The 27,046-nt window shown below is 38.6% G+C and overlaps 1 protein-coding gene across 3 annotated transcripts in view; it reads left to right on the forward strand.

Moving 5' to 3' along the window:
- ASXL1 (ASXL transcriptional regulator 1) overlaps positions 1–27,046 on the forward strand; it is a 64,383-nt gene that overhangs the window by 26,187 nt on the left and 11,150 nt on the right. The gene's annotated exons all lie outside the window — the stretch shown is intronic.

A 27,046-nucleotide genomic window follows, 5' to 3' on the forward strand; every position in this document is an offset into this window, starting at 1 on the left:
CTCTAGGGCACAGGTTTAGTTGCTCCCAGGCATGTGGGGTCTTTCTGGACCAGGGGTCAAATCTCTGTCTCCTCTATTGGCACCACATTGTTTACTGCTGAGCCAACAGGGAAGCCCTATGCTCTTCTTTTCATACATTCTACTTCTCCATAGGTTATACACTTCACAGAGCATTGTTACTTTTGCTTTAAACAATTCTTTTAGAGAAATGAGGGGAAGTCTTATTTTACCCACATATTTACTATTTCTAGTGTTCTTCATTTCTTTGTGGAAGTCCAGGTTTCCATTTGTTACTATTCTCCTTCCTTCTGAAGGACTTTTAACAGTTCTGTGGTACAGATCTGCTATTACACATTCTCTCAGCTCACAGTCTTTATTTTGCCTTAAAGACTATTTTATCTAGACACATTGAAAGGTTTTTTTTTTTCACCCCTCTCAGCATTTTAAAGATGCCCATCCTTTGTTTTCCGTAGTTTCTGATGAAAAGTTTGTGATAATTCTTACATGTGTTCCTCTGTTTTTTTCTGTTGCAGGTTTGAAGAATTTTTTCTGTAGTATAGGTTTTGACAGTTTGATTATGGACTGCAGTGGTGAACTTCTCAAGTCTGTGGGTCAAATTTGAAATATTTTCAGCCATTATTTAATCTTTTTCTTGTTATCCTATTTCTTCTGGGATGACATATGTATTTGGCCACTTTATATTATACCACAGATTACTGATGCTCTGTTAATTTTTGCCAGTCCTTTTTTTTTTTTTTTTCTGTGCTTCATTTTGAATATATTCTGTTGTCACTGGTCTTTTTTCCTGCACTATCTGTTTTTAATCTGATTAAGTTAATTTTTCATTGCAAATAATGTACTTTTCATCTTTAGAAATTCCTCAATTTTATACCTTCATTTGTCTTACTGTGTTCATGCTTTTAATCCTTGATCATAGTGCATGCATTAAAAGTAGCTGTTTTAAGTCTTTATCTACTAATTCCATCTCTGTCATTTCTGAGTCTTTTGCTCTTGACTCTTCTGCTTATGAGTCACATTTTCCTGCTTCTTGGCGTATCTAGTAGTTCTGTTTGGATGCTGACAATGTGAATTTCACGTTGTTGGGTGCTACAGTTTATCTCCCTTTCAATAGTGTTGGGCTCTATTTTGGCAAGTCATTGGGTTACTCCCTTTGGATTAGTTTACTCCCTTTGAGGCTAGTTTTTAAGCTTTGTTAGGGCTGGAGAAGGCAATGGCCACCCACTCCAGTACTCTTGCCTGAAAAATCTCATGGATGGAGGAGCCTGATGGGCTGCAGTCCATGGGGTCGCCAAGAGTCGGACATGACTGAGCAACTTAACTTTCACTTTTCACTTTCATGCATTGGAGAAGGAAATGGCAACTCACTCCAGTGTTCTTGCCTGGAGAATCCCAGGGACGGGGGAGCCTGGTGGGCTGTGGTCTATGGGGTCGCACAGAGTCTGACACGACTGAAGTGACTTAGCAGCAGCAGCAGCAGCAACAGGGCAGGTCAGAGTAGCCTTTTCTCTAAGAATGAATTTAATTCTCCTACTAAGTTTCTTCCCTTCTGAGGTCTCTACCAAATGCCTCAAATGATTAACTGTGTCCCTCCCCTCCTCTCTGGCTGGTTGTAACTCCTAAGTCCCCGGTCCTTATGTTTGGGGGAGTTTCCTCTGGGAATTACTCAGCCATTCATTGCCCAGCCTAATGGAGTTTCACCCCATACATGTGCAGAGACCCCATGCAGATTTTTCTGCAAAGCTTCCTTCTTTTTGGAATTCTGTTGTACAACCTCTAGCCATCTCTGCCAGCCAGAACTTTGATCTCTGTCTCAGCTCAGGAAACTGCTTGGGATGCCCTGTGTGTGTATGTGTTTTTAAAGATAAACTATTTCCTGAGTTCTCTTTGGTAATTCAAATTCAAGACTTTAGGTTTTTGGCCTGATCTTTTCTAATTTTGCATATATGCCTTCTTTGTGGAAATTTTGACTCTCATTAAAACCACATAATTATTCATTTGCTTTTCCCTATTAATAGTCTTCTCAGAATAACAATAGCAACGGCACCATCACCAATAAAAGTAAAGTGAAAGTCACTCAGTCGTGTCCAACTCTTTGCGAGTCCATGGAATTCTCCAGGCCAGAATACTGGAGTGGGTAACCTTTTCCTTTCTCTAGGGGATCTTCCCAACCCAGGGATCAAACCCAGGTCTCCCACATTGCAGGTGGAGTCCTTACCAGCTGAGCCACCAGGGAAGCCCTCTAAAGGGATTTTGTTGTTGTTGTTGGCCTTAGGGTGTATCTTACTAGGGATTTAACACATCATTGCAATTTAAAAATCACTTGAAATAATTTGTTTGTGGCCATTTCATTAACTTGATACACAGTTCAGTGTATTAATTTTATTCACATTTTAAAAATAGATTGCATGTGTAAATTTTAACTTTGCTTTATAATAATATAAGGGCTTCTCTGGTGGCTCAGAGGGTAAAGCGTCTGCCTGCAGTGTAGGAGACCTGGGTTCGATCCCTGGTTTGGGAAGATGCCCTGGAAAAGGAAATGGCAACCCACTCCTGTACTCTTGTCTGGAAAATCCCATGGATGGAGAAGCCTGGTAGGCTACAGTCCATGGAGTTGCAAAGAGTTGGACACGACTGAGTGACTTCACTTTCACTTTCATGTTAATAAAAATATGTATGGTTAAATATACAGCACAATATTTAGTGAATTTTATCTCCTTTCTGATATCCTTTATCTGCTCCTTCTTTTCCCTATGGGTAAGCATTTTATTTTATTTTTGTTATTTTCCTTTCTTCTCAGAAATATAAACAAATAACATATTTGGATTTATGTCTTCCTCCTGTCTTAGAATGGCACCATACTCTTTGCCACCTTATTTTTTTTTTTACTTAGCAATATGGCCATGAGATCTTGTAGCTATGTTATGGAGATTGTTTGTTCCTCTTTACAGCTGTTTAGCACTGTATTTTGTGGATTTACCATTGTCAGTACTAATCAAAGTGTGATCCACAGATTGTTGTCAGTTTGTGAACTACTATTCTTGTCTGTGGTAAGTACAGAAATTAGGAATGTTTAGAAACTTACTGCAGCTTGGCATTGCCACAACATCTGAGCGTGATTGGTGGACTCATCCCCACTCTAGAGCAGAGTGTAGATCAGCTTGCGTGTCTTCAGGCTTGCACAGGGAGTAACGAGTACTAGTCGTGTGCAGTAGGACCACATACTGGTCTTCGATGGGTTGAGGGAAAAACAACAAAACTGGTTCTTTAACCCAGATAGAGTATTTTAATTTGTGTACCCTTTTGGTGTACATGGCCTCATAAGTTTTGACATGTATACTTTTTTTTTTGACATGCATACTTTTAAATTATTTCTTTAGTTCTAAATATTTTGGGAGTTCTGTTATGAAATTTTATTTAATTAATGAATTGAAGTGTTTTTTTTTTTAAAGTTTCCAAATATATGTATTGTGTTCCCCTCCTTCCATTTTATTCGTTGTATTAAATCAGTGTCAAAGAAGTGATAATGTGTATTTTGGATCCTGTTGAGACTTCTTTTCTGGTTTAATATTATGGGCAGTTTTTTTTAATGTTTACGGTGTGCTTTGACTGTATATTTTTTACTTGTCTGTTTATGTTTACTATATTAGTGTTTATATATTACCTGTCAAATTTTAAATTAAGTTTTAAAAGGTATATCTTTAATTTTTAAGTCAAACTTTATGTATCAGTTTGAGAAATATTCTCATTTAACTCTAGATTTCTCCATTTCTCCTTGAGATCAGACAGTTCTTCCTTTATGTAGTTTGATTCTCTGGTATTTGTGTTTTTAGTTACATATTATGGTGGTGTAAGAAAGCACTGCAAAGCTTATCGTTTTAAAACAGCAACCACTTCAATCATGTCTCATGAATCTCTGGGTTGATTGGGCTTAGTAGAGTGGTTCTTCAGCTGTACTTGAGCTGAGGTTGCAGACATGTGGGGCCTCTGTTAGACTGAAAGGTCCAAGATGACAGTTTTGGCAGTGTGGCAGGGATGGCTGAAAGGCAGGGCTTAGCTTGGATGGTGCTGGAATGACTAGCTTTCTTTTCATGTGGTCTTGGGGTTTTCCCCTTTTCACAGTTGTTCCTATGCTGTTTCTCTGGCAAGGCTATCCAGCTCAGGGCTCTAAGAAGTGCAAACGTGGGACTTGCCAGGCATTCTTAAGGCTCAGGACTGGCACAGGGCCACCTCTTCCACACTGTGTTGTGCAAAGCAAGTCAAGAGATGAGGCCAGATTCAGTGGGAGGGAACTGTACAAGGATAGAATACCAGGCGGCTTCACTCATCTGGGCCAGCTTTAGAGACTGGCTGGAAATTGCAGTGTGCATTCAGGTTTCTGATTGTTAGAACCTTCAGACTGCCTAGATGGCCTCTTTCATGTCCCTCTTTATCTGTATAAATGCTTTTTGCTTTGGATTCTTTTGTCTTTTGGGTGGGATATGGTTGCTGTATTCTCTTCAAGTCTTTTACTTTGAACCTTTCTGTTAGTGTTTTTGCTGTTGCTTATGAATAGTTTATAGCTGGATTGTTTTTTAATATTTAAAGTTTCTACACTTTAATAAGTGAATTAAATCTATTTACATTTATTGTGATTACTAATATATTTTTGATCTTTTTTTAGAAACACCTTTAGCATGCTTTTTCTTGTTGCTCCTTTTCTGGCTTTTATTCAACTGATTTAAATAATTCCTCTTTTTTTCCCCTCTCTTACTGTGGTAAAATATACATAACAAAGTTTACCATTTTAACCATTTGAGAACGTACAGTTCTGTGGCGTTGGTAAGGGCACTCACGCTGTGCGTATGCTGTGGTGTGTCACCACTGCCCACCTCCAGACCCTCCGCAGCTAAAACTCTGCCCATCAACCGCTCACTCTGTTTCTTCCTCCTCCGAATCCTGCTTTCTGTCTCTGTGAACCTGATTACCCTAGTAGTTACGTAAGTCCAATCATACAGTATTTATGTTTGTGACTGCGTTATTTCACTTAGTATAATATCTTCAGGGTTCATCCATGTTGTAGCATGGACTCACTTTTATAGTTCCTCTTTTTTTACTCTTGTTGACTTTTAAGTTATTTATTCTATCATACAGATTGCTTTTACAGTTTTCCACATGAACACTTAACAGCCTAAACTGAGTTATGTGTCCCTCCTCATGAACAATAATTGCATTTTACAATGTTTTAATTCTGAATGTTTCATCTCTCCCATGCTCTTCTCTAATTCCACCTTACTTCAGCTCTCTTGAAGACAGGCATTAAAAAAATGTTTAAAAGTTAATATTTATGTTGAGCTATTACAAATTTATTGGCTTACCATGGCTCCTGGCATCCTGTCCCTTCAGTTCTATGTTTCATTCCTTTCGTATTAATGTACACTGTTTATATAGCACTTTCAGTTTGGATCTGTAAGTAATAAACTACCTTTGTATATCTTAAGGCCGCTTTTGTCCTTACTCTTAGATGGCATTTTACCTGTGTGATTTTGTAGTTGACTGTTATTTTTCCCTGTAGGAAGAGGTCATTCGCTTGTTTTCTGGCATCCGTTGTTGCATTTGAGAAGTCTGGGATCTACTGCTGCTTGTAATAGTTCTTTCCTTCTGGTTGCATCTTACTACTTTTTGCTTGCCTTTATTTTGCAGTCTTGCTATAGTGTATACTATGAGTAAATTACCCTGGCAATCTGAAAACTTAAGTGTTCAATTTTGTTCAGTGTCCTTTTTTTTTCTTTCTCTAATTTTATTTATCTGTTTTTGTCCGTGTTGGGGGTCTTAGTTGCGGCACACGGGGTCTTCATTGCTGGGTGTGGGCCCTTGTCGCTCACGGGAGCGCAGGCTTAATAGTTGCCCCGTGGCATGTGGGATCTCAGTTCTCCAACCAGGAATTGAACCCACGACCCCTGCCCTGGAAGGTGCATTCTTAACTGCTGGACCACTAGGAAGTCCCCAGTACATCTTTGAATATCATCTTTCTTGCTTCCTCTTCGGAGATTGATACTTAACTGATATTTCAGTGTGTTAAAACTTCTCATTATGCCTTCAATGCTTTCATATTTTCCATCTCTATTTTTTCGTGCTACATTCTGTGAGGTTGTTTCAGATCAAGAATACTAATTTCAGATAAAGTTTACTAATTTAGTTTTGACTGAGCATTCTGCTTTATAATCACATTTTCATTTCTAGATTTTCTATCTGATTCTTTTTGAAATTCGTGTAATGCTCATTCTGCCCTGTTCTTTTTAACTTTATTTCTGTACTTTGATCTGGAGGCCTGAATTTGCCTACTTGTGTCTACTGAAGATCCTTCCTGTCTTGGATGGCTCATTTCTTTGTATAGTTTTAAATTTTGACTTATAAGCTTATCATTTGTGAAATTTTCTTTTTTTTTGGTGGAGGTGTCCGTGTAAGGAAGTTTTGAGCCTCTCCTGAACCTGGCAAGTTTCTGTAGCATGATTCCTGTGGTTAGGCGAATTTCTTGGCATGGGGCTCCTGGACTGTTTGGGTACAGTGATTTTTGGAACTCATACTTGAGATGATGGGGTTTCATTTTCTCAGAGGTTATTTTTCACCTCTTGACTTCTGGCGAATGGGAGACTTCTATTTCAGGGACTGGAAATGAGAGTTCATGTTATTCCTGTGTAGTTTTTTGGTGGCTTTGGTATATTATGCATTTGACTCATTTTCAATTTCTTGTCTCTTAGTCTCTTTCAGGAACACCAGCTCCAAACCCTGAGTCCTGTATCTGGTTTTAGTAGCCCTGTGAGTTCTTTGGCCCAGTAGCTTGTATCTAGCCTCAGGGAATTTCCTGTCTTGCTTTGGGACTTGCCAATTTGTATGTGTTGTATTTTGCACAGTTTTTCTACGTATTTGGATTGGGAGATAAGTGCTGCTGTGTCAGGCCTGTCTGCCGTGTTCGCTGGAAGATCCACGACACATTTGCTCACTTGTTACATCCTGTAAAACAAGTGTAACTCACTAAAACATAGACGTTTCTGAGTTCTGTCGGAATCATATTACTGATGATGCAGCTGTGGTGTCGTCGGGATTTTTCACCTCACTCACAAAGCACTGTGTCAGATATACATCAGGGATATATCAGTTGACATCATTAATGGCCCTTTGCAGTTTGATTGACCAGTGTTTTGATTGCCTTGTGCTCCAGCACAGTTCTTCCTCATCACTCGTTCTTATGGGAAAGAATCACTGCAGTGGCCCAGTGTTGTTTTCTGAGTTTAAACATGTCTTGGGATAGAGAAAAGATTCCTCATCTTTTCCTTTTTTTTTCTTTTTAATTCTGCCACACCACATGGCTTATGGGGGTCTTCGTTCCCCAACCAGGGATTGAACCTGGGCAGTGACAGAGCCAAGTCTTGACCACTGGACTTCCGGGGAATTCCCAAGATTTTCTTTTTCTTTTTTTTTTAAGTGATCTAATCTGTGCCCCTTTGCACGTGGGATCTTAGTTCCCACATGCCTGGGGATCAGGGATTGGACCCACGCCCCCTGATTCAAAGCACAGTCTTAACACTGGACTGCCAGCGAAGTCGCTAGTGATCTAATCTTCAGCTATCACAGCCAAGTGGGCACATGCCCAAAGTTTTGTCTGTAATTCAAGAACTCCAGATCGCATGCCTAAAAGGACATTTCCATGTAAAGATTCCACTGTTAACACAGCTTCGCCTGTGTCTTTATCTAGCGTCCTCTTTCTGGCATCACAGATCAGCCTTCCTCTTAGGCTTCCTGCTTCTGTCTGTGCCCTCACCGTCTTCTCAGTAACCCAGACTCAGAAGCTGAGTTACTCCTGACTTCTTTTTCTTCTTTTACATGCAGTCAGCTGCTAGATCACGTTACCACTTTTTCATTGTAATCCTGTCTTTTCTCTTACCCTGACAGAATCAGGGTATATATTCTAGTTCACAGTCTCTCATTATCTCTCCTAATTTTCCTCTCTGATCAGTCTGTTTATCTTATCCATTTAACTCAGACCAAGGTCTCACCTTCTTCTTCTCCTTTCTTATCCTAAACGTTTGGTGAAGTTCCACAAAATGGCTTGTTTGTATGGTGGAGATATTTTTCCTTTAGGCATATTACGACATAACTAGAAAAAGAACCAGAAATGTATTTCCCATTTTTGTTCTGTTTTAAACAAGTTAGTGAGTCATTATGAAATTGTGTCTGTGGTGGTCAGGGAGTAGGGGAAAGGCTGAACCTAGAGACTGGACTTTTAGTCGTTAACTAATAGAATGACTTTGGATAAATTACTTATTCTCTGAGCCTCAGTTTCATCATCTATAAGATGAGGAGTTGAATTAGGTGATTATATTATAGTTAGCATTTATTGAGCTCTTAATTTGTTCCAGGAACTGGGCTAATAGTATTTTCATGTATTGTTATTTGTTTAAAAAAAAAAAAAAACTTTTTATTTGGAAATAATTCTCAACTCACAGAAAAGTTGCAAGGAGAAAATAAATACTACAAAAATACCCTTGTATCATTTACCCAGATTCAACTGTTGTTAACATTTGTTAGCAATGAAAATACATGCATTTATGTTTATGAGGTGTGTTGGACGGCCGTTTTCTTTTCACGTGAGAATAATGCTGTTCTTACAGAATGAGTTAGTGTCTTTGGGTTGCTATAGCAAAATAACCGCAGATGGTGTAGCTTATAAACAGCAGAAATTTATTTCTCACCATTTTGGAAGCTAGAAGATCCAAGGGTCCCCCATGGTAGGATGAGGGCCCTCTTCTGAGTTGCAGACTTTTTTTCCCCACCTTGGCTTTGCCGCATATCATGTGGGATCTTAGTTCCCCAACCAGAGATTGAGCTTGTGTCCCCTGCACTGGAAGTACAGAGTCTTAACCACTGGACTGCCAGAGAAGTCCCCTAAGTTGCGGACTTATTATACCATCACATGGTTGTAAGAGTGCTGATTCCATTCATGAGGGCGCTAATAATCTACCTCATGCCTTAATCACAGCTCAAAGGTCCCACCTTTGAATACTGTCACATTGGACATAAGGATTCCAGTATTTGAATTTGGAAGAGGATGTGGGGGACACATTCAGATTATAGCAATTGAAAACTATTCCTTTTAGATTTTCTGAAAGAGTTTTTATAGAATTGCTATTATTTCTTCCTTAAATAGAGTTCACCTGAGGAGCCATCTGAAGTTGGAGATTTTTAATTATAAATTCACTTTCTTTTATAGATATAGAGCTGTTTAGGTTATCTCTTTCTTCCTGGGTGAGTTTTAGTAGTTTGTGTCCTTTTCATCCAGATTGTCAAAATTATTGTCATAAGGCTTTTATAATGTTTATTTCCTTATCTTTTTAACATTTGTAGGATCTGTAATAATGTCATTGCTGTCCTCCTGATACTGGTAATTTGTGTCTCTGTCTTTATTAATCTGCCTAGTGGTTCATCAGTTTTAATAATTACCTGAAAAATCAGCTTTTAGTTTCTTTAGCTCTTCTCTATGGTTTTTCTGTTTTGTTGATCTCTGCTTGTTTTTTATTATTTTCTTTCTTACGCTTGATTTTGGTTTAATTTGCTCCCTTCTCCCCATTTTTCTCATGATGGAAGCTGAGGTATTTATTTGAGATGTCCCTCTTTCCTAACGTAAGCATTTAATGTGTACAGCAAAATTTGATGTGTTTTTATTCTGTTCAAAATACCTTTATAATTTTTCTATTGCTTCTTTAAATTACTGGTTATTTGGAGGTTGATACTTAGTTTCAGTATATTTGGGAAATATCTAGCGATCTTTCTGTTACTGATTTTTAATGTAATTATTGTTGTGGTAAGAGAACACACCTTGTATGATTTGAATCCTTTTACTGAGGCTTGTATTGTGGCCCAGGATACAATTAGTCTGGATAAGTGTTCCACGTGTACTTGAAAATAGCGTGTGTTCTGCTGTGGAGTGGTGTGTTCTGTAAATGTTGATTAGCTTGTTGGTGGATAGTGCTTTTCAGATCTACGTATTTTCTTACTCATCTTACTGATTTTCTATCCACTTACGCTAGCATTATAATTGTATATAGGGAGGGGATATTGAAATCTCTAATTGTGGATTTATGTATTTCTTTTAGTTTTACCAGTTTTTACTTGAGGTATTTTAAAATTCACTTTAAAAGGCACAAAAACATTTAGGTTCCTCTTGATGAAGTGATTCCTCTGTCATTTTGAAATGATCATCTTTATCATTTATGGAGCAAAGGTAATATTCTTTGCTCCAGAATCTGCTCTATCTCATAATAATATAACCACTCCTTTCTTTTGATTAGTGTTTGCGTGGTATGTATTTTTTCCTTTTTCTTTTAGCCTGTGTCTTTGTATTATGTGAGTATCTTGGTAGGTTTGTTTATAGTTGGATCTTGCTTTTATGCCGTCTGTTAATGTCTGCCTTTTTGTTGCGTGTGTAGACCGTTTACATTTAGTATGATTACTGATGTTATAGAGTTTAAATCTACTATCTTGTTAGGTGTTTTCTATTTGTGTCATCAAATTCTTTGTTCCTTTTTTCTTATTCTGCCTTCTTTTGCATTACGGATTTGAAAAAAATATAATTTTTCTTCTTCTGTCTCTTAGTTTTAGTGGTTACTTTAGTATTTATTGTATAGATATTTAACATCACAGTTTGCCTTCAAGTAATACTATACCACTTTACCTGTAGTTTAGGAACCTTATAGCAGTCTCCTTCCACTCCCCACCCCCCAAGTTTCTGTACTGCTGTGGTCATACGCTCTTCTTCCACAGATGTTATAAACGCCACACTACATTGTTATTATTTTTCATTTAAACAGTCCTTTTAAGAGTCTTTTTAAGAGATTTAAGAAATGTCTGGTGTTCTTTATCGCCTATGTGAAATTTTCATTCTGATAGAAGGACTTTCTTTAATGTTTCTTGTAGTGCAAGTCTGCTGGTGATGGTATTTTAAAGCATTTGTGCGTCTGAAAAATTATTTCTCCTTCTTTCTTGAAGGGTATTTTTCACTTGTTACAGAATTCTTCATTGATAAATTTTTTCTTTCTGTACTTTGAGGATTTACTCCTCTGTTTCTGGCTTCCATTATTTCTGATGAGATGTGTACTCTTATTTTAATCTTTGTTCCTAAGTATCTTTTTCTTCTCCTTTTTAAGATTTTCTTAAAAATTTTTTTCGTATTATTTATTACTTATAAAATAATTTATAAATTATTTATCTTATTGTTTATAATTTATCGTATTGTTTATTGCTGTGCTAGGTCTTAGTTGTAGCAGGCATGATCTTTTAGTCACGTCACTTGGGATCTTTAGAGTGTCCTGAGCAGAGAGCAAACCCGGACCCACAGCAGTCAAAGTGTGGAGTCCTAGATTGTCAGCAGTTTCCTAAGATTTTCTTTCCGTTTCTGCTTTTCAGCAGTTTCATTACAATGTGCCTTAACACGATTCGATTCATGTTTCCTGTTGCCTGGGTTTTGTTACATTTCTTGGGTCAAATTTGATAAATATTCAGCCATTATTTCTTCAAATATTTTTCTCTGACTTCTACCCTCCCCCTTTGGGGCCTATAATTTATAGTTTGATCACTTGAGATTGTTTCAAAACTTACTGATGTGCTGTTTCTGTTTTTTTCTGGTTTCGTTTTGGATAGTTTCTGCTTCTACGTCCTCATTGTCACCAATCTTTTTTTTTCTGTAGTGTTAGATCTGTTTGGGTGGTGTTTATATTTTACATGTCTCTGCCTAATGTGCTTAATTTTCATCACATGAAGTATATAGACATACCTTGTGCTTTGCGTGGAATGTGTTTTGTTTTGTTTTACTTGAAAGTTTATGGCAACTCTTCTTGAGCAAGTCTGTTGGCATCGTTTTTCCAACAGCGTTTGCTCCCATCATATCTCTGTGTCACATTTTGCTAATTTTAGCAATATTTTAAACTTTCTCATTACTATTATTTGTTATGGTGATCAGTGATCTTTGATGTTACTGTTATAATTGTTGTCGGGTGCCATGAACTGTGCCCAGATAAAACTGCAAACTTAGTAAGTTTTCTGTGTGTTCTGACTGTTCCACTGACTAGCTGTTCCCCCATCTCTTTTCCTCCTCCTTGGGACTCCTTGTTCCTGAGACATAACAGTATTGAAATTAGGCCAATTAATAATCCTACAATGGCCTCTTCTGTGTTTCTCACTTTAAGTCAAAAACTTGAAATGATTAAGCTTAGTGAAGAAGGCATGTTAAAACCCAAGATAAGCTAAAAACTAGACCTCTTGTGCCAAATAATTAGCCAGGTTATGAATGCAAAAGAATAGTTCTTGAAGGAATTAAAAGTTCTACTCCAGTGAACACAGAAATGATAAGAAAACAAAGCAGCCTTATTGCTGATGTGGAGAAAATCTTAAGTGGTCTGGATAGAAGAACAAACCAGCCACAACATTCCCTTAAGTCAAAGCCTCATCCAGGATGTGGCCCAGCTCTCTTTAGTTCTCTGAAGACAGAGAGAGATGAGGAAGCTGCAGAAGAGAAGTCTGAAGCTAGCAGAGGTTGGTTTATTAAGTTAGAGAAGAGAAGCCGATCTCTGTAAGATAAAAATGCAAGGTGAAGCCACAAGTGCTGATATAGAAGCTGCAGCAAGTTATCCAGAAGATCTCGCTGAGATAAGTAAGAAGGTGGCTATACACTGTGGCCTTCTGTTGGAAGAAGATGCCATCTAGGACTTCCATAGCTAGAGAGGAGAAGTCAAAGCTCAGCTTTAAAAGGATAGGCTGACTCTTATTAGGGGCTAATGCAGCTAGTGACTTTAAGTTGAAGTCAGTGCTCATTTACCATTCTGAAAACCATGAGACCCTGAAGAATTAATGGTAAATCTATTTGTGTTCTAGAAATAGAACAACAAAGCCTGGGTGAGAGTAGATCTATTTATAACACAGTTTGCTGAATACTTTAAATCCACTACTGCTCAGGAAAAGAAAACTCAGAATATTACAGCTTATTGACAACGCACCTGGTCACCCAAGAGCTTTGATGGAGATGAACAACACGATTAGTGTTTTCATGCTCATTAACACAACATCTGTTCTATAGCCGTGGATGAAGGAGTTATTTCAACTTTCAAATCTTGCTGTTTAAGAAATAGATTTTGTAAGGATAAAGCTGCCATAGATAGTTATCACTCTGATGGGTCCTGGCAAAGTAAATTGTAAAGGATTAGCAAAGTAAACTGGAAAGGATGAACCATTCTAGATGCCATTCAGAACATTCATGATTCATGTGAAGAGGTCAAAATACTGCCATTAAATAAGCAGGAGTTTAAAAGAAGAAGTTGATTCCAACACTCATGAATGACTTTGAATGATTCAAGACATTAGTGGAGGAAATAAATGCAGATGTGATGGAAATAGCAAGAGAACTAGAATTAGAAGTGCAGCTTGAAGATGGAACTGAATTGCTTTAATCTCATGATAAAACTTGAACAAATGAAGAGTTGATTCTTATGGATGAGCAGAGAAAGTGATTTCTTGAGGTGGTTTCTTTTCCTGGAAAAGATACTGTGAAGACTGTTGAAATGACAGCAAAGGATTTAGAATATTACATAAACTTAGTTGGTAAAGCAGTGGGAGGGTTTGAGAGGACTGACTCCAGTTTTGAAAGAAGTTCCGCTGTGGGTAAAATGCTATCCAGTAGCATTACCTGCTATGGATAAATTTTTCATGAAAGAATCTTTTGATTTGGCATATTTTATTGTCTTATTTTAAGAAATTGCAGTGGCCACTCTAGGCTTTAACCACCATCCTGACCAGTCTAGCTATAAACATCAAGGTGAGACCCTCCACCAGCAAAAAAGATGATGACTTGATGAAGTCTTAGGTGATGGGTAGCATTTTTTAAACAGTAAAGTTTTTTTTAATTAAGATATGTACATTATTTTTTTAGACGTAATGCTATCACGCAGTTAATAGACTACAGTGTAGCATAAACAACATATGCGTTGGGAAACCAAAAACCTGGTGACTTGCTTTATTGTGGTAATCACTTTATTGCAGTGGTCTGGAACTGAACCCACACTCACAGTGTCTTCAAGGTTTGCTTGTAATAACTTTCTGTAGACTCTTCAATAGTCCAGCCATGTGTCATTTTGGGGTCTGTTTCTATTTATTTTTCTTGTCATTATAGGTTAAATTCCTCTGGTTTGCATTCCTAATAATTTTTTATTGGATGACAGACATTGTGAGTTGAACCTTGGATTCTGGATATTTTTGTATTCATATTAATATTTTTGAACTTTGTTCTGAAATGCAGATAAAGTTACTTAGAAATGTATCCTTTTGAGTCTTGCTTTTAAGTTGTTCAGTTCAGTTGGTCAGTCATGTCCCACTCTTTTCAACCCCATGGACTGCAGCACGCCAGGCTTCCCTGTCCATCACCAACTCCTGGAGCCTATTCAAACTCATGTCCATCATGTTGGTGATACCATCCAACCATCTCATGGTTCATCCTCTGTTGTCCCCTTCTCCTTCCACCTTTAATCTTTCCCAGCATCTGGGTCTTTTCCAGTGAGTCAATTCTTTGCATCACGTGGCCAAAGAACTGGAGTTTCAGCTTCAGCATCAGTCCTTCCAGTAAATATTTAGGACTGATTTCCTTGAGGATGGACCGGTTGGATCTCCTTGCAGTCCAAGGGACTCTGAAGAGTCTTCTCCAGCACCACAGTTCAAAAGCATCAATTCTTTGGTGCTCAGCTTTCTTTATAGTCCAACTGTCACATTCATACATGACTACTGGAAAAACCACAGCTTTGACTAGACTGAACTTTGTTGGCAAAGTAATGTCTCTGCTTTTGAATATGCTGTCTAGGTTGGTCATAGCTTTTCTTCCAAGGAGCAAGTGTCTTTTAATTTCCTGGCTGCAGTCACCATCTGCAGTGATTTGGAGGTGGAGTTTATCGTTCCTGTGTTTATTTTTAGAAAGATAACACAGATATATGTTTTCTTATTTCCTTTTCTTTCTTTTACAGAAATGGCCTATATGTGTTCTTTCATTCATTCTTCCTTAATGCTCATAACAGTCTTTTCCCTTACAGTTCTAACATTCTTACTCAGGAAGTAATTACCCTTGGCCTAACAATTGCATTAGTTTTTTAATCAGTGCTCTCTGGTATTCAGACTCTTTGCCATCTGTAATGCAGTGTTCAGATTCCTCTCAGAACGATTCTAAAATACAACTCTGATAATGTTTGTTGTTGTTGTTTAGTTGCTAAGTCGTGTCTGACTGTTTGCAACCCCATGGACTGTAGCTTGCCAGGCCCCTCTGTCCGTGGGATTTCCCAGGCAAGAATACTGGAATGGCTTACCATCTTCTTCTCCAGGGGATCTTCCTGACCAGGAGACTGAACCTGTGTCTTCTGCATTGGCATGTGGATTCTTTACCACTGAGCCACCTTGGAGGCCCTTAAGTTGTTTTATACCTCTGTAAAAATCAGTTGGCTGTATTTTGTATATGGTTCTGCTTTTGGTCTCTGTTCCATTTATACCTGTATGCCTTTTCCTCTGGCTGATTACTGTTGTATAGCCATATGATAAGTTTTTAAAATTAGGTGATGTGATTTCTCCAATTTTATTCTTCTTCAGAACTGTTTTACCTATTATGGTATCTTTGCTTTTCCATATAGAACTGTCTTAACTACATCTATAAAATATTTTGAGATTTTAGTAGTAAATATATTAAACTAATAGATCACTTTGGGGAGAAATGGCAGCTATGTTGACTCTTCCATTTTATGGATGGTATGACTTTTCATTTACTTAAAATTGTTTTTGATATTTTCATCAACAGTTTTGGGTTTTAGCATCCAGAGTCTATATATGACTTGTTAGATACATACCTTAATTTGTAAATAGTATGGTGCTTTTAATTTTGGTTTCTAATGGTTGATTGCTAGCATATAGACAGGATTGTTTTTTTTTTTTTTTTTAAATGTTGGCCTATATCCTGTGAATGTGATAAATTCACCTATTCTAGGAGTTTTTCCTTTAGATTCCTTGGGATTTTCTATGTAGGTTGTCACGTTATCTGTGAATAGGGCCAGTTATGTATATATTCTTTTTGATGTGTGTGCCTTTTATTTCCTTTTCTTGTTTGATTTCACTGGCTAGGATTTCAGGTGTACGTTAAATAGGAGTGGTGAGTGTGGACATCCTTGCCTTCTTCTCAGTCTTAGTGGGAAAGCAATGTAGCAGATGCTGGTTTGACCCCTGGTTGGGAAGATATCCTAGAGAAGGAAGTGGCAACCCACTCCAGTATCCTTGCCTGGAAAGTCTAATGGACAGATGAGCCTGGCAGACTGCAGTCCATGTCGCAAAAAGCTGGGCACCACTGAGTGACTGAGCATAGTCAGTCTTTTATCATTAGTGTGTTTGTTAGCCTATAGGTACTAGTAGGTGCTCTTTATCGAGTTGAGAAGGTTCTATTTTCTATTCTGTTCCTAGTTTGCAGAAAGTTTTTGTCATGAATGTATATTGAATTTTGTGAAAATTATACTGTGTTGATGAATATATGATTTTTTTTACACATACCTCATTTTAATTGATATTTTTCATGATAAATGTTGTTGAGTACCTTTTCTTCATGTTCTTACTGATCATTCGTGTCATAAAAGTTGTCTATTAAAGTTTTTCCCATTTAAAAAAGAATTTATTTTTATTTTTTAACAATGATAAGCTTTCAAAAAAATTTTAAGTACGATGCAAAAATTATCGCTTTTCCAGAACCATATTGGAGCCTTGTTATAATACTTAAATGTATAACTTTACAATTAAGGACATGTACTACATGTTCTTAGTACATGTATCAAATTCAAAAAATTACATTGTGGCATTTTTGCTATCTATTCTTTGGATTCTGTTTAAGCTTTTCTGAATTGTCCCTGTAATGTCCTTTATGCCTAAAGAGTCTAGTTCAGAATTTACATGTTGTATGTAGTTGCTATAAATCTTTGGTCTCCTTCAGTCTAGAAAAGTTCCTTTATCTTTCTTTGACTTTCATGACCTTGACTCTTTCGAAGATTATTTCATACTTACTTCATAAAATGTGGTCCATTTTGGGTTTTCTTAGGTTTACTCATGAGTCAAGTTATGCATCTGTATCAGGCACGTCAGAGAAGTGACGCTTCTTAGTGCGTCTTCTCAGTTTGCTCATTATTTCAACTTGTCCTTTTACTAAGGATGTCACTTGGTTAAGGAGCATCTGCCAGATTTCATAGCTGTAAAGTTCCTCTCTGCCACTGCCCCCGCTTTGAATAACTATTTTGTGGGAGGGGCTTTGAAACTGTGATACACGATTCTAAATTTTGGGTTGTTTATATGGATGTGATACCCTAGTTTACTGTTTCATTCAGTGTGTTACAACTTATTTATTTATGACTGCACTGGGTCCTCTACTGCTGTGTATGGGCTTTCTCTAGTTGCGGGGAGTGGGGGCTACTCTAGTGGCTGATGTTCATGTTGTCCCTGATTTGGTTGGTGGGAGTTTTGTCATTCTGGCTTGTGTGTCCCTTTGACATATTCCCATCATTCTTGGAGTGATGTCATCTTTCTGGCGAAAGATGATTTAGGCTCATTGTGTACTTTGCCTGCCTTGACACACGTTCTTTTATTGTGTAGTGGTATTTAGAAGCCAAAACCTAGGTTCTAAATGTGCTTGCTGTTATTGGGGTATTGTTGATCCCAGTTCCTCTCAGTGAGAAGAGGCTAAGGAATATTTGTGTATATTTACATACATATCTCTAATATATCTCCCTTAATATATTTACTTGTTTAATCTTCCCAGGCCCTTAGATAATTAATCTCTCCTATCACTGTTGCTGCCCTTCTGTCATGAACATGACCTCTTGACCCATCTTAGACTCCAACCCCGTCTCCTGGCTTGGCCCCCATGGGTGACGGACCCACCTGCACAAACTCTGAGCTCCCTGCCCCACGCACACACACACACACACACGCACAAACACACACTAGGCTGCCTTCTTATGTAAACACTCTCCTCACCCAGTTTGAGCTTTGATACACTGTCTCTTGTCATTCCTTGTCTGGGAGTTTCACCCTTCTTGAGCTCACTCCCACACGGTGCATGCTACCCTCAGATGTGAATACCTTCTGTCCCCCACTCAGACTCTGACATCCTACTCTTGGCCACTGGGGCTCCTCTCTCCACCTTTCTCATACACACACACATAATGGAAGGAAGAAAATAGCAGCCCTTTCCTTTTTATTTCTAAGTCAAAGTATAGTCATTTTGGTTTTCATTTGTAGATTTAAAAAAACAATATGGTATGGATACATAGATTTAAAAAAACAATATGCTATGGATACAGATCCTTTGTCAGATATACATATTGCATATATTTTCCCCAGTCTGCTGGCTGCCTTTTCTTTTTTTTTTAAGATCTCCCCCCCCCTCCCCTCACAGTATGTGGGGTTTTAGTTCCCTGATCAGGGATCAAACCTAGGGCCATGGCAGTGAAAACACCGTGTCCAACCTCTGAACCACCAGGGAAGTCCCTGCCTTTTCATTTTTATTAAGCTGTCTTTGATTAGAAATCTGCAATTTTGAGAAATTGCAAATTTTTATCATTTTATCAACATTTTTAAAGGATAAAGTTGGTGTGTTTTAGAAATCTTTCTTGGCCAGTGAATATTTACTATAGTTTCTTCTACAGAAGCTTTGTATTTTTTGGCTCTTAAATTTAGGTTTGGCTCCCTACTTATCTACTTTGTATCTACTTATTTGCTAAGTTCTAGAATAAACATTTAATGCTTCCAGAATTGCCAGCCTATGTGTATGTAGTTAAAATATTATCTTCAGGAGTTGCTACTTGCTTTAGATCCACCCTTGCCCTCCTTCAGTGTGGTTGTGTTACTTGAAACACATAAAGCAACAAAATTTAAAGTATCACAATGTTTTCTCCTTTTAAGGCTGTGGGAAAACAGGCATTGTCATACTTCGCTATAGGAACACGAATCAGTACAACTTTTTTTCAGGGCAACTTGGCTGTTAACAAAATTACTTTTATATCTACCTTCTGATTCATCGTTTCTACTTCAAGAATTTACCCTGAAGATACACCTTCAATAATATAAAAGCACAGATTCACAAGGTTATTCAAGGCGGTGGGGTTTCTATTTGTAAAATATTTAAAAGCCATCTAAATGCCTTCATGTGGGAAAGTAGTTGCATAAACAAACTTTGGTATGTTTGCATCGTGGAGCATTATACAGCTGAGAAGAGAATGAGGAATATCTATAAAATGAAAGAGTGATTTCCAGGATACTTTGTGGTTCTTCTGTTTTGTTTGGTTTTGTTTTGGGGTGCATCACACTGCATCTTAGTTCCCCGACCAGAGATGGAACCTGTGCCCCTGCATTGGAAGTGTGGGGTCATGCTGTGGAATGGGTCTTTTTCAATTCATTGTGCTGGGCATTTTGCCTTATTAAACCTGAAGACTCAGGTCTTTTAATTTTGGGAAAACTTACTATCCTCTTACTGTCCTTTTCTGTTTTTTCTTTTTGGAACTTCTGTTTGTTGTATGTGGGACTTTTCTTGATGCAGCCTATTCTCTTTTTCTTTTGAGTCACTTCTCTGGGAAATAACCTATTGGTTGCTGGTGTGTTTTTTTTGGTATTATTTTAAATTACTAGCACATTGCTCATGTTCTCAGATGTTTCTTCATTTTATTTTTTAAAATAGCATTTTGTACTTGTCTTTGTCTCTCAGAGTACTTGTTGTGGGAGCTTCATTATCTCTGTTTTCTTTCAGTTCCCCCTTTTGTTTATTTTGGTTGCTAGCCTTCATGTAGCATTAGTGCTTACTTATCTGGTGGTCCTTGATCATTCACGGTGAGAACTGACACATTCGGTGTTGCGGGCACTACTTGTCGACTCTCGTCGAGTGGGGACCTGGATGTTGTGTTTTTGAAATTCTTCCAATTATCTGTACCTTGAAGGTGTTTTTTCTTCAGCTGGTCGCTGTTTGCCAGGTAGCAGAGAGCAGGCTGGGGTTGGAGTTGTAGGGCTGCCACTTGGGAGAGCTTTGGGAGTCAAGTTGAAGGAGAGAGCTAGTGGTGTCACCATTTTGTACAGGTCTTTGACTTAATGCTTTGGCTTACAGAGTGTGGCACCGCACTCTCCGTACTCCTTGAGCTAGTGTCTTCTGTTCCAGAAAAGCATTAGTCGCTCAGTTGTGTCTGACTCTGGGACCCCAGGGACTGTAGCCTGCCAGGCTCCTCTGTCCATGGAATTCTCCAGGCAAGAATACTGGAGTGGGTAGTCATTCCCTTCTCCAAGGGACCTTCCCAACCCAGGGATCGAACCCTTGTCTCCTCCAATGCAGGCAAGTTCTTTACCACTGCGCCATGTGGGGAAGCCCTCTATTCCAGAACCTCTCTGATTTAGTCCATTCAGAATATAAATCTCCTGTTTCCTTCTGGATCCGGAGGAGGGCATTGCCTGACTGGGGACAGAGAGGAGATCTGAGAGGTCTAACTTCTTAGAATTCCAACCAGTTCTCTTGCTTTCATCCCCATGCCTCACCTGTCTGCAGTGGCTCCTGCTGCTGCTGCCAAGTCGCTTCAGTCGCGTCCGACTCTGTGCGACCCCATGGACGGCAGCCCACCAGGCTCCCCCGTCCCTGAGGTTCTCCAGGCAAGAACACTGGAGTAGGTGGCCATTTCTTTCTCCAATGTGTGAAAGTGGTACCTCTTAATTCCTGTCCCTGTGGGGACTTTACAGGACAGCTGGCTTGCTCATTGTGACTTTTCCTTCTGCGGTCTTAGACTTCAGTTGTCTTTCCTTGCTGAGTATTCGGCCACTTCTTGTCTTCCTGCTATTCATCTTCTAGAATTCTGTTGATAGTTCTCATGTGCTGCCTTTTCTTCCTTCTTTCTCTTTGTGTGTTTATGCTTTTTAAAATACAGCCATTCCAAATGAGGCTGCAGGAGTTTGCAGAGAGCTGTGTGTGTGTTCATTTCACCCTGTTTAAATGGGAGCTGCAGCTTTTGTGCAGAGAAAGTGGGAAATGCCTTTGACTTCCATACCAAACCCTATCCTTATTCATGCCATCCAGGCCTGTGGCCCTTGTTCCTTCCCAGTAGCAACCAAAGATTGTCATCAGTTTAAAGTGCATCCTTCTTATTCACATGTATCCATGAAAAATGTGTGCTTTGTTTATATAGATGTATTTCTTATCCCTCTTATCTACCGTTTAGTAGTATATCATATCAATATTATCTATCCAGTACCCAATGATAGACATTTAGGTTTTCACATTTTTTCCAGTTTTGCCCAGTTACACACTGTAATAGTAAAACTGCTGTAATGATTGTCCTTTTACTTTTGTTCTCTTCATATGCAAATGTGTGACATTTTTCTAGGAGATGACTTCCCTATCTTTTAATGGGTAAAATGGAGCTGGTCTGTGGGGGGCTCAAAAATCTTTCATTACATTTTCTTTATATGTTATATCTATTGGTGAGAAAAGTAGAATTATAAAACTTCTAAATGTTTTAAAATTTTTATCGAGAAAAGTGCTTTTTAATGGTCTAGAAAGAAGAAAGAGATTATTGCTAAGTCGTGTCCAACTGTTGCGATCCCATGAACTAAAGCCCTCTAGGCTCCTCTGTCCATGGGATTTCCCAGGCAAGAATATTGGAGTGGGTTGCCATTTCCTTCTCCAGCGGATCTTCCCAACTCAGGAATTGAATCCAGGTCTCCAACATTGCAGGCAGATGCTTTACCGACTGAGCTACGCGGGAATCCCCGTGGTCTAGTGATCCCTTCTTTGGTCTTCCCAGGTGGCTCAGTGGTAAAGAATCCTGCCAATGTAGGAGATTCTGGTTTGATTCCTGGGTGGGGAAGATCCCCTGAAGAAGAAAATGGCAACTCATTCCAGTATTGTCTGGGAAATCCCATGGACAGAGGATGTTGGTGGGCCATATAATAGTCCATGGAGTAGCAAAAGAGACTGACATGACTCACCAACTAAATAAATCCCTTATTAACAGTACTGAAATACGAAATATTTTGAGAATTGAAAAAACTTATTCCTAACTCATTTGGTAGTAAAAACCTGGCTTGTCTAAACTCATTTGGTGGCAAATCTCTGCTCTAGACTGACAGGGACACTTTAAACCTATTTCACTTGGTATGTACATATATGTTAATTCAAAAACCATTAACATCTTACGATTATGGATTGCTGATGGTGTTAATATGATATTTTGCCATTCTGAAATTCAGGAAGTCCTAACTTCTAAAGTACATCTAGACCCAGGGGTTTCAGAGGAAGGCTCATGGGCCTGTCAACTAGAAAGTTTGTTTGCAGCCATCAGTGGCACATCAACCAATTTATTTTGGTTGATGGAATTTATTTCTGGTTGATGAAAACTACTTTTTTGTCATTAGTGAAATCTCAGACAATTTCTTCTCTTTAAATTGAAAGAGTGTGTTCATTTTCAAAAGAATAGCTCTTCCTTTTCTCTTTGACAGCTGTAATATTGAAATTGCTTGTGATAATGCAAATGGATTTCAAATTCAAAGAACTTATTTTACATTAGGTATTTTAAAAAAGGATAAAGCCTTTTCTCAAGCATACACAGAGGTTGCTTTTTACTAGTTTTAATTTTCCTTTAGGGTTCATATAAGAAAGTTAGAACATAGTAATAGACCATTGTCTAATGATGTTTTACTTTGGATCTATAAGCTTTTTATATACATTAATGTTCTTTATTTGGTTTTTACAAATTTTTATTAGATTCGTTCATGTTTTCAAAGGTATTGAATTTAGTAAGCAATTTTTTATCCAGGTTTATTGGGATATAACTCACAGACCATATAGTTTACCTGTTTAAAGTGTACAATTCAGTGGCTTTTAGTATATTCATAACTGTGTGCAACCATCACCATTATCTAATTCCAAAACATTTCCATTCCCTGTAAAGAAACCCCACACCCTTTAGCAATCATTTCCTATTCTCCCCTTCCCCACCCCCTAGCACTGCTAATCTACTCCTTTAACTTGGGTGTGTAGTTAGTCGTTAAGTTGTGTCTGACTCTTTGGAACCTCATGGACTGTAGCCTGCCAGGCTCCTCTGTCTGTGGAATTCTCCAGGCAAGAATACTGGAGGGAGTTGCCATTCCCTTCTCCAGAGGATCTTCCAGACCCCAGGGATCAAACCTGGGTCTCCCGCATTGTAGGCAGATTCTTTACTGTCTGAGCCACCAGGGACCCCACTCCTTTCATTTATTAGAGCTTTATTTTTATTTTTTTAAAAAGCAGAGCCTCTCATCTTGTTCCTTTTTGAAAATATCTTTTGCTTATTTGTGGCCCATTGCTTGTCTCTGTACAATCAAGTACTACTAAAAAAAACATTCAGCTGAGAGTTTTATTGAATTTCATTGAATCTGCTAGTCAGTTTGAAGAGAATTGACTTCTTTACAGTGTTGAGTCTTACATTCAAGAACATGATAGAGCTCTTCATTTATTTTGCTTTTAAACCTTTCATGATAGTTTTGTTTTCTTCATAAAATGGTTATGTTTCTGTTGTGAGCTTTATCTCAGAGTAACTTATGTTCTTTGTTATAAATTACATTTTCTAATCATTGGTATTATTGCTGATGTTAGGATCACTGGCTTTTTTTTTTTCTTTTGATGTGATTTCAAATCTTACATCCTTGCTGAATACTAGTTTGGAGTCTCTTGGATCTTCAATGTAGCTAATTATACTTATTTAGAAATTATGATAGTCTGATTTCTTCTAATGTCTTCTTGTTTTTTTTTGCTATGCATTGGTCAGGAATTCTAATATACTCTTGAATGGTTGGTATGTTCTTAGCTTTTAATAATACACGTTAAACAACCCTTCAATCAATCAGCCTTCACTAAGAGACAGTATAGATTTTTTTTTTTAATTTGACTTATGGGAAAATATTTTATCTGGTTTTATTTATTAATGCTGATTGTTCCCCTCACCCTCATCACTAGCCTCTTTGCCAGTTGCCTTCCGAACTAATAGATTTGTATTTTAAAAACATTTGTTTGTGGTACCGGGTGAACATGGGTAAAAATTACATGGCAGGTGCTCTTTGTACTGCTTTTATTCTTACAGCTTTTCTTTAAACGTGAAGTTGTAATGAACTGCCGATGTGTGCAGCAGCGCGGATGACTCACAGACGTGAGCCTGAGGGACTTCCTTGGCGGCCCAGCGCTGAAGCACTCTGTGCTTCCAGTGCAGTGGGCAGGGGTTCGGTCTCTGGTCAGGAGTCTAAGATCCCACGTGCCATTTACACATACAACCAAAACAGGCAAAACTGGTATTTAGTGGTAGAAATTGAAACAACCATTATCTCTTGGGTGAGAGGGGCAATGTTTGTCCGGATTGACTAGGAAGGGGCACAAAAGGAACTTTTAGGGGTTCTGGGTATGGCCTGTATCTTGATACGCATTTGTCAGAACTAATCAGGTGGTATACATTTCACTCTTTGTAAATTATCCCTCAGTTTTCTTTAAAAAAGGGAAAGGACACAAGGGGTGTACATTGATTCAAGGGCATTCTCCTACATGAGCACAGTACAGTTCATCCATGTTGTAAGTAACTGTAGTTCACTGATCTTATTATTGTGTAATATCCATTTATTGAGTATTGGTCAGTACAGTCATTGATCAGTCCATGTAGTGATTCTGTTGATGGGCACTTTGTTTATAGACGAAGTTACGGATGATGCTGTCATGAACATCTGGGTATGCTTCCTGATGTGGATATGCATGTCTTTCTCCAGGGAATTGAAACCTAGGACTGACTTGCTGGGTTATAGGACGTTTATATCTTCAACTGTGTCAGATAATGCCAAACTGCATCCTCAAATGCTTGAATCCGTTTTCAGTGTCCTTGTTGACATCCTCATTAGCACTACTTGGTATTGTTAAACTTTAATTTTAGCCATTCTTGTGGATGTGATAGCATCTCATTATGGTTTTAATTTGCTTTTTTTTGGTGTGTCTTCCTTACTTAGTGAGGTTCAGTATCTTCATGTGAACGTTGGCCATTTAGATATCCTCTTTGGTATAGTGCCTAATTCATGTCTGCCTATTTTTCTTCCTGATTGTCTTTTTCTTTCTTTCGTTTCCTTCTTTCTTTCTCTTTCTTTTTGACTGCACCTCATGGCATGTGGGATCTTAGTTCCCCAACCAGGGAACAAGCCTGAGCCCCCTTAGTGGAAGTGCAGAGTGCTAACCACCAGACTGCCAGGCAAGTCCTTGGGTTGCCTTTTTTTTTTTGACTTAGGCAGTTTAGATACAAGTTCTTCATTGGTTATATGAGTTGAAGCTCTCTTCCTCAACTCTGTAGAGTAGCCTGCCCTTTTTACTCTATTAATGGAATTATTTGCTGAACAGAGAATATTAATTTTAATGTTCAGTTGATTGATTTTTTTTCCTTTTTAAAATAATGTCCTGTATGAATCTTAGAGATGTTGGGTTAAAAAGTATATCATTTTTAGATTTTTGCTCGTAGATTTCTTAACTCACTGGCTGTATATAAACTTGTGTATACCGTTTTCACTCTCGCCAACAGTATTTGTGATTTCCCCACACTTTTGCCAGAACTGGAGTTTTGGGGTCCTTTTTGACGACTAATAAACCTCTTTTCTTCATTAAATTGAGTATTTTATGTTAGTTTGCCTGTATGATTGAGGGAATAAATTTATTGCGTCATTCTAAGAACATGGCAGCCAATAAGCATAATTGCAAGATTAATACTAAAAGTACTCTTTAGCTTTTGATCCTTGAGGCACATTTATGGTTGGTAGGGAAAAGAGATAAAGATATAAAAAGCCATTTTGTGTTAATTAATTTAGGTCAGAATGATACTGGCTTAAATTCATGAAAATAAATTGATGAAGACTTACTATAGTAGTCCCCCATTGTCTGGTGGGGAGTACATTCCAAGACCCCCCACGTGGATGCCTCAAACTGTGGATCGAGCCCAGAGGGGCTTTCTGCACAGGGATACCACTACAAGGCCAGGCTGTGTAAGAAGTGGTGTTTGTTGGACTTGTCAAAGAGCTCCTTCCCGTAGGCATTTGGAAACTGGGCTCTGTGCGCTCCGTAGGAGGCCAAGCCTAAGGCCCCAGCTCCAGACAAGGCATCCAGGCGGCGGAAAGCAGCCCCGGGACCGGCCATGGCTGTCAACAGTCAGGCGTTGAACAACACTGCCTGGGCCCCCCAAGAAGCCTTGCCTATTCTTTTTCACATACTTTTATTCAAAGAAGGCATCCCCACCCCAGTCTGTCTCTGCTCCCCCTCGTCCCCATCCCCAAGTATTCATTCATACTCCTTCCTGGTTTCAAGATAGCTCCTAAGTTTTCCTTGGAAATGGATATTGATTTGAGACTCTTCAACAGACACTGTTGGAAGAAATGTTTGTTAGGAGATGAAATTTGGAGTGGCGCTCTCCTCTACACTCTAACCTTTCTCCTGCTGTCTTACTTTAGATCTTTATCCTTTTCAAGGGCTTTCTGTCATAGTCTTAACTCTTCTTCCTGCCTCCAGGCTTCCCATGGTTAATGGAATGAAATTTCTAAAACTCAGATCATTCTCCTGATTACTATCCTTTAGAGACTGTAAAATAGATCAGTCTTAATCCCTCAGCACAGTGTCACGACAGTCATCAGCCCTCTTGCTGTCTCTGTCCTGTGCACACATCCAGTTTCTCACATGTCTGCTGTTTAAAACTCAGCTCAAGCAACCCATCTCCTGGGAAAACGTACCTCCCTGGTCCTAATCCCCTTTCTATACCTCCAAGCCCTCTCTGCTCCAGCTCAGTGAGTAGATACTCCCCGCTCTGGGCTGCCCCTGCTCTCTTCTATCCGCATGCTTTGTATTGTTACAGTTTGGACTTTCTCCTCTACTCATTTGGGGGCAAGGCTCTGATTCCTCTCCTTAGTCCCACCTCACCCC

Source organism: Bos taurus, chromosome 13 (assembly GCF_002263795.3).
Source record: "Bos taurus isolate L1 Dominette 01449 registration number 42190680 breed Hereford chromosome 13, ARS-UCD2.0, whole genome shotgun sequence".
NCBI classification, from domain to species: Eukaryota; Metazoa; Chordata; class Mammalia; order Artiodactyla; family Bovidae; genus Bos; species Bos taurus.